The sequence below is a fragment of the Haemaphysalis longicornis genome, unplaced genomic scaffold (genome assembly GCF_048455015.1).
Source record: "Haemaphysalis longicornis isolate Haplotype H1 unplaced genomic scaffold, Haemaphysalis longicornis Haplotype H1 scaffold_1, whole genome shotgun sequence".
Lineage (NCBI taxonomy): Eukaryota > Metazoa > Arthropoda > Arachnida > Ixodida > Ixodidae > Haemaphysalis > Haemaphysalis longicornis.
The window spans coordinates 480,456,388-480,462,419 of record NW_027526203.1 but is presented as its reverse complement, the minus strand read 5'-3'; the positions used below and the strand labels follow the sequence as shown (position 1 = coordinate 480,462,419).

At 46.8% G+C, this 6,032-nt stretch overlaps 1 protein-coding gene across 2 annotated transcripts in view; it reads left to right on the top strand.

The window, feature by feature from the left end:
- Window positions 1-166: 166 nt before the first annotated feature.
- Window positions 167-6,032, top strand: part of Rcd1 (Reduction in Cnn dots 1) — a 32,279-nt gene continuing 26,413 nt past the window's right edge. Inside the window, exons 1-2 of one of the 2 annotated variants that reach the window (XM_077688325.1) lie at window positions 167-385; window positions 2,184-2,253. The gene's annotated coding sequence lies outside the window, so the exon portion shown is untranslated. The remainder of the gene's footprint in view (window positions 386-2,183; window positions 2,254-6,032) is intronic. The other variant, XM_077688326.1, reaches the window with a different exon arrangement.

The following is a 6,032-nucleotide window of genomic DNA, read 5'->3' as shown; positions in this document are numbered from 1 at the left end:
ACAAACAGCATGGACGAGAACGCGATCACCATCTGTGTGAAATACCTGCGCGTGAAAACTAGGGCCCTAGGGCGCCTAGGGCCTTCCTCCATGCCTAGGGCCCACTTCGCCCGTTGCGCCCTCTATTAAATCTACAATAGTAAAAACGAAACTGACTACTTTTTGTAAGCTACCAAGCGCCAATCCGAATCCACCACGATGTTGCGTATGGCGTAGTCTCCTGTGACTATTTCTTTTTCTATGTCCCTGAGAAGAACTAGGCCGACTAGGTGAAGGAGAACCGAAGAACGTTTGATCTGTGCTTTCAGGGCTGTCGGTTGTAGTGGGAACGTGTTGTTCTTTGCCGGAGCTCTTGGGTGCAGTCAACTTTTGAGCTCCGTCAGTTGTAAGTTCTCGTTTGTTCCTCAAGTGCAAAATCGCTCAACCATTGGATTGTCCCCTCGCAAGCCTTGCACTACAGTGTTTGACTATTCTTAACGTGGTCCGCCAGAAAAGAAAGAAAAAGAAATCTGCCCTGTGTTCACTGACTCTGGCCCGCAGCATTTGTGCAAGATGGCGTAACGTACTTGAGTAATGCCTGGGCAAGACATGACAGGAAGGAACGGACATAACAAACTTGGCGCCAGCATTGAGCTGCACTTTTGCGGAACTATCGCAGTTTCGTAAGAGCATTTTGCCACCGCGTGACATCATAAATCTTGAAACACTGTCTTCGTCGGCTCTTGCTATGCCTTTTCCAGTGCCGACCAATGTTAGCCGTACCCGCATTGTCATTCGAACATCGGCCGGTTGACCGAGTGCGTGCTCGGTTGCAACTGGGGAATTTTGCACACTGCGTTTTTGGTAGACCCCGTGTGCTGTAGTGCGTTTCCCTGGGCACGGCTTCGTCATGTGAGAATGTCATTTCATGGCCATTTCGCACGTCCGCCGGCAACGCTGTGTGAACAGTGTGTGACACTTGATGTCAATAGGGAATCAATGTAGCTTGCATCTTCGTTTTTGTAACACCCCTTCAGTTCTTGAGATTTTGAAGAAGTACTTCAGAAACGCTGGAAATTAAGGAAATACTAAAAGTTGAGTGACCTGTCGAATCAAGTTGAATCCACGTGTTCGACAACGAACAACACGTTGGTTGTTTCGGAATAAACATTTAGCGCCGGCATTTCTCCTGCTTTTCTTTTATTTGTCTATGCCGTAAGACCGCCCATCACAAACGACACCGAACAACTGCCCACAAGGCAGACAGGCATTGTCATAGGGCCAGCATGATTATCAGTAAAGAGGACATCCGGCTTAAGCATAAATGGTTGATTTTGCCAAAATCCCTATTTCCTCTGCCTGGAAGGGAAAACGAACGATAGTTGCCGTGTTCATAAGCGTAAATGTTTGTGCTGTGCTGGAACGAGGGAAAACATGTCTTAACTCTAACCAGGGTCATCACCTGTGATAGTCTGCTTTATAACATGCACTCGCTTGGGTCTTGAAGAACGTGCAGAAGAAGTTTCCGTATTAATTTATTAGCAACTGAAATGTACGTGTGTTAATGTCTTTTGAAAAGAAAACAGTCAGAGTAAGAAGGCATGGGATTGTTTTTTCCGTTCATAACGAGCAGCTGCTGCAGCTGTCACTCGCCACTGTTGTATAGCGTCATCATCATCAGCCCTTTTGTGTAGACTGTAGGACAGAGTCCCCTCCAGTTGTGGCCCTGGTCATATTGGGACCTCCGTTCTTGTAGTCTAGTCCCCTCTCGTGGTAGCCACCCTGCATGATAGTCCAGCCGAAGCTTGGTGTCTGCCGTGACGCTGTCCACCTGAGTTTGTTCTCTGACGTGGGATCCTTTCCAGTTGGGCAAACCGAGGTCTTCCTGTGGCGCTGCTCCGGAGTTGTCCCCTCCGTGACGCATTGGTCGCATGCTATTCTTTCCTGGTTGGGATCAGCATTGACTTGCCCAAGGTTTCCAAGTTACTTGTGTTCATCTACCTCTTTAATTATTTCATCACCTATGCCAGTGGTGACATTTTAACATTACTTTCTATTTATCCATATATGTCTTGATCTAATTAGAGACCTTTCTGAGTGCAGCTCGTCAAGCCATTTTTGCAGCGAAGATTCACTAAACGAGACTTTGTTGTCCGCAAATCTCAGGTGGCACACACATTCACTCGTACCCCTCTCCCATTTAGGTGTCCTGAATGCCGCTCGAGGCAGGCTGTAAGCAGTTTTGGAGATCAAGACTGTCTCCTCGCCTGACAGGTATTTCACTCTTTTTCTGAAGAATTGTCCCACCCGTGCCCTCGTCTAGCGATAAATCAAAGCAAGTGTGCCCCGACTCATTGCCCATGCGATAATCTGCAACTGTTTTTGCTAAACAAAACTGGTTGCTGGTGGGGATAGATGTCTTTCAGATGGAAGTACCGCTTAATGGCTGGGTTGGGTGGGCCAGGCACACAGTTATCTGGGGCTGGGCCATGGGCCCCTGCACAGCTATAATCTCAACATGAGCACATTTCATAGCACAACAGTTTGAGTTGTCAGCTTGCAGGTACACTTACAAGCCTTTGACGTGTCTGTAGTGATGCTAGTGGCCTTTTTTGCAGTGTTGTGTAGTCTTGACTCTTGTCTTTGTACATGACTACTGGGTAGTGATCTACATACATGTGTGAAGCTTAAGGTTTGACGGCTACCTGTCTGATCGGGAGGATACTTTGAACACACTAAAAGGCACCGACCGGTGGAGGAAAAATAAAAGACGTCTTGGCTTCTGCATGGGAGCCTTGTTCACAAACCTTGTGAATTTACAAACAAGGTGGAAGCCAGAATTACTTGTTGTATCTTCCATGGTTGGTGCCTTCTAGACACTTAGAGCATACGCGGGATGCCACCCTCTTGTTTGTCAAAAGCACCATGAGAAATATCTGACGGAGTGGGCACAAGCAATGCCCTTGTGGAGAACCTGATAGAGAGAGTGGCTCCACAGAAGCTGACACTGTTGATTCCATTTGCACTGTTGGACCTGTTCCACCAGTCTGATCTTGCCTGTTGCAGTAGTGTCGTCAGGAATCACATCAGTCAAGTTCTCTACATCCCGTGAAAAGGCATACGTGCTGTTTTATTGACCTTCGTCTGAAGTCTGAATACAACTGAGCACTAGGATAGAAATGGGTTGTCAGGTGGAGCTGGCGAGAATGATACTGAAGATAATGGTTTACTTGCATTCACTTTTTGCTTGTCACTTTTCTAAGGTTCACCAGGTTTAGTTACTTGATTGTTGTGAACTTCTGCTGCTTCTGCTTGCGAGTTACCTTGCTTCAAGGTTACCTCTTTGAAGGGTGGATTGAGGGCCCCAGCTTCAACTGCAGGCCCCGAGCCAAGTGTTTTGTCACTTTCAGCATGATTGTGTTTCCTCTTAGCTGCTCCTACCCCCTTTGCACCCGTGGAGGCAGTCTGAGAGGGGTATTCAGGAAAGTTAAGGGCGTTACATCGGTGAATGAGCGTCTTTAAAAAATTTTTCCTGAGCCTGTTTTGTTTAACACCAAGAAAAAGGTTGGCACTTGCCTGCTGATTTATAAAATAAACAAACGATTTTTCCCTATGGGAAAATGGTGGCCATCTTGGCCATTTAGAACCAACCTGGAATGACAGTGCCACCTTGGGTGTGCAGAACAAAATGTGCCAAGCCAGAGCCTTGGCAGCGTGCCATTGTTCACCCTGAGAACGCGTGAGCAGAGAAAGGGCTGCTCCTTGCGGCAAGCCCAAGGGTCACCTTCCCTGCTGTCGCCGCCATCATAGGGGATAAAAGCTCGCTTTCGGCAGCCGATGTGCGACGTGTAATAAAAAATTGCCACATATCAATGCAGGACAAATATGCTAGTAGTTAGTGGTGCCTATGGTGGTAGACTATTAAATTTTGACGTAGGCATAAGTCAATTTGAAGCATAAGTGAAGCATAAGTCAATTTGATGCGCAGCAGTAATTTTTATTTTTATAGTCACTCATGCTTCCAAAACATGAGTTGTTTGCCTGTTTTATTTCTAAAAAACTCGTGCATGTTATTTTAGTATCTGAAATTCAATTTCATAAAGAGAGCAAGTCGAGAGTCTTAAAATTTTCTTGTGTACCAATGATGATACCATTCATTTGTATTTGCATTCATGCAGTAGACAAAAATATGTAATAAATATCAGTTTTCAGGGCTCACAGATGCCTTTCAGCACATTATCCCATTCCAGTGTTGGGCAGGACATAACATCCTGCAGTGTCTAACGTTGCTTTGAAGTTGCATGTGAGGGGAACCGGGTGGAATTTTTTTTTCTTTTTGTGGTTGCCAGAAAAATGTAAGGGTAATGCACATAATGCTTCGCCTGGGAAAGAAAACAGACAAGATTACTGGAGGATGCATGACACTTTATTTACAGAAAAAAGAACATAAACAGGGCACATGGTTCACACCATGTTTTCTGCATTGCACAATTCTACGCACACAGCACTTTCTGGTGTAGTGGCTGATGTTGAAGATCAGAACATAGGAGCTTAATTGCAACCAGGCAAACACTGGCCTGAGCCGGCACTCAGCTGGAGACTCGATTCATGCGGCTCGCGCAGCGCATCACATGAGTGTGCAAGACGCTGGATGTGGCTGGTCTCTTGGGCGGTATTGTGCAACGTCCGCACTTTATGTGCTGGTTCCGGGAAGTGTCTGTGCACACTGCGTGCCGGGGGGGGCAAGCAGCGCAGCGGCTGTGCCCTCCTCCCCGGGAGCCTCTTGGTGACCGGATGGTGTATGGTCTAGGCTCAAGTGCGGGCACTTGCATGGCCCCTTTCTGTTTCAGATCTGTAAAACACACCATCCCCTTCCTAATGGTTCAGAGGTGGACGTCTGCCATGTCGCCTGCTCTTTGCGCCGTGTTGAAGATCAAGTTTATTGCAACCTAGTGAACACTGGCTCGAGCCAGCGCTCAGCTCCAGGCATGATTCGTGCAAGGTCCTGGCTGCTGAAAAAAATCATTCTTTGCACACACACAAAAAATCCTCCTGAATTAGTAGAGTGCACCATCATCAGCAGCAGCAGCCCACTAGGTCCCCTGCAGGGCGACACCTCTCCTGTACTGTGTTTGAGCCCATTCTTTGCCTCCGAATGCCCTTATTTCCTCTCTCCATCAAGTTATTCGCTTCCCCTTTCTTCTAAACCCACTCGTTGGTCCACCGTTTGTCATGCCGCCCAACCACGTGGACAGCCCCAGTCCATTGGAGCTGCGATATCCTCCCCTCGAGTTTGTTCTCTGATCCAGGAAGTTCGTTTCCTCTCCCTTTGCAACTCCTGCCGTTCTCCTTTCCATGCCCCGCTGAGCCGACCTTTCAAGTTGTTTGTTAGGCACCAAGTTCTCACTCCATATGTCATCACTGGCAAGACGCATTGGTTGTATATTTTTCTTTTCAGTGATGAAGGTAGCTTACTTCTCATTATTTGGGAGTGTTTGCCGAGTGCATCTCAGCCCATACCTAATCTGCGCTGAATTTCTTTCTCATGGTTGGGATCAGCACAGACAACCTGATTGAAGTAACAAAAGCTTCATGTGGGCGAGTTGGTACATTATGCTGAAACAATCACTCTGTGCTAAAACAGGGACTAAGAAGAATAGAAACACGTAATACACAACACAGTGCTGAACTTCCAACTAGATTTTATTGAAAAAAGACGGGGCTTATATACACAAAACTAAAATACTAAAAGCATTGGGACGTCAACATGCATCACATTTCTAAAAAGGTCACTTTTAATCTGACAGCGATATGGACGCAGTGCTAACACAGTTATCCCCTGCCAGTCTGATAAAATGAGCTTCAAGAATTTCGCGCTCAAGCTTGCCTCTTGCTCTCCGCTAAAACTTCGTCCTATCTAGCAGGGGGCCACACTTGCATCTTTTGCAGTGCTCAGAAAGGTGGCCACCAGCATTATTTGCAACAGTCCAGTTGTGCTCCCTCGCCCTCTCATTAAAACACCTTCCCGTTTGCCCTATGTACACTTTTTTGCA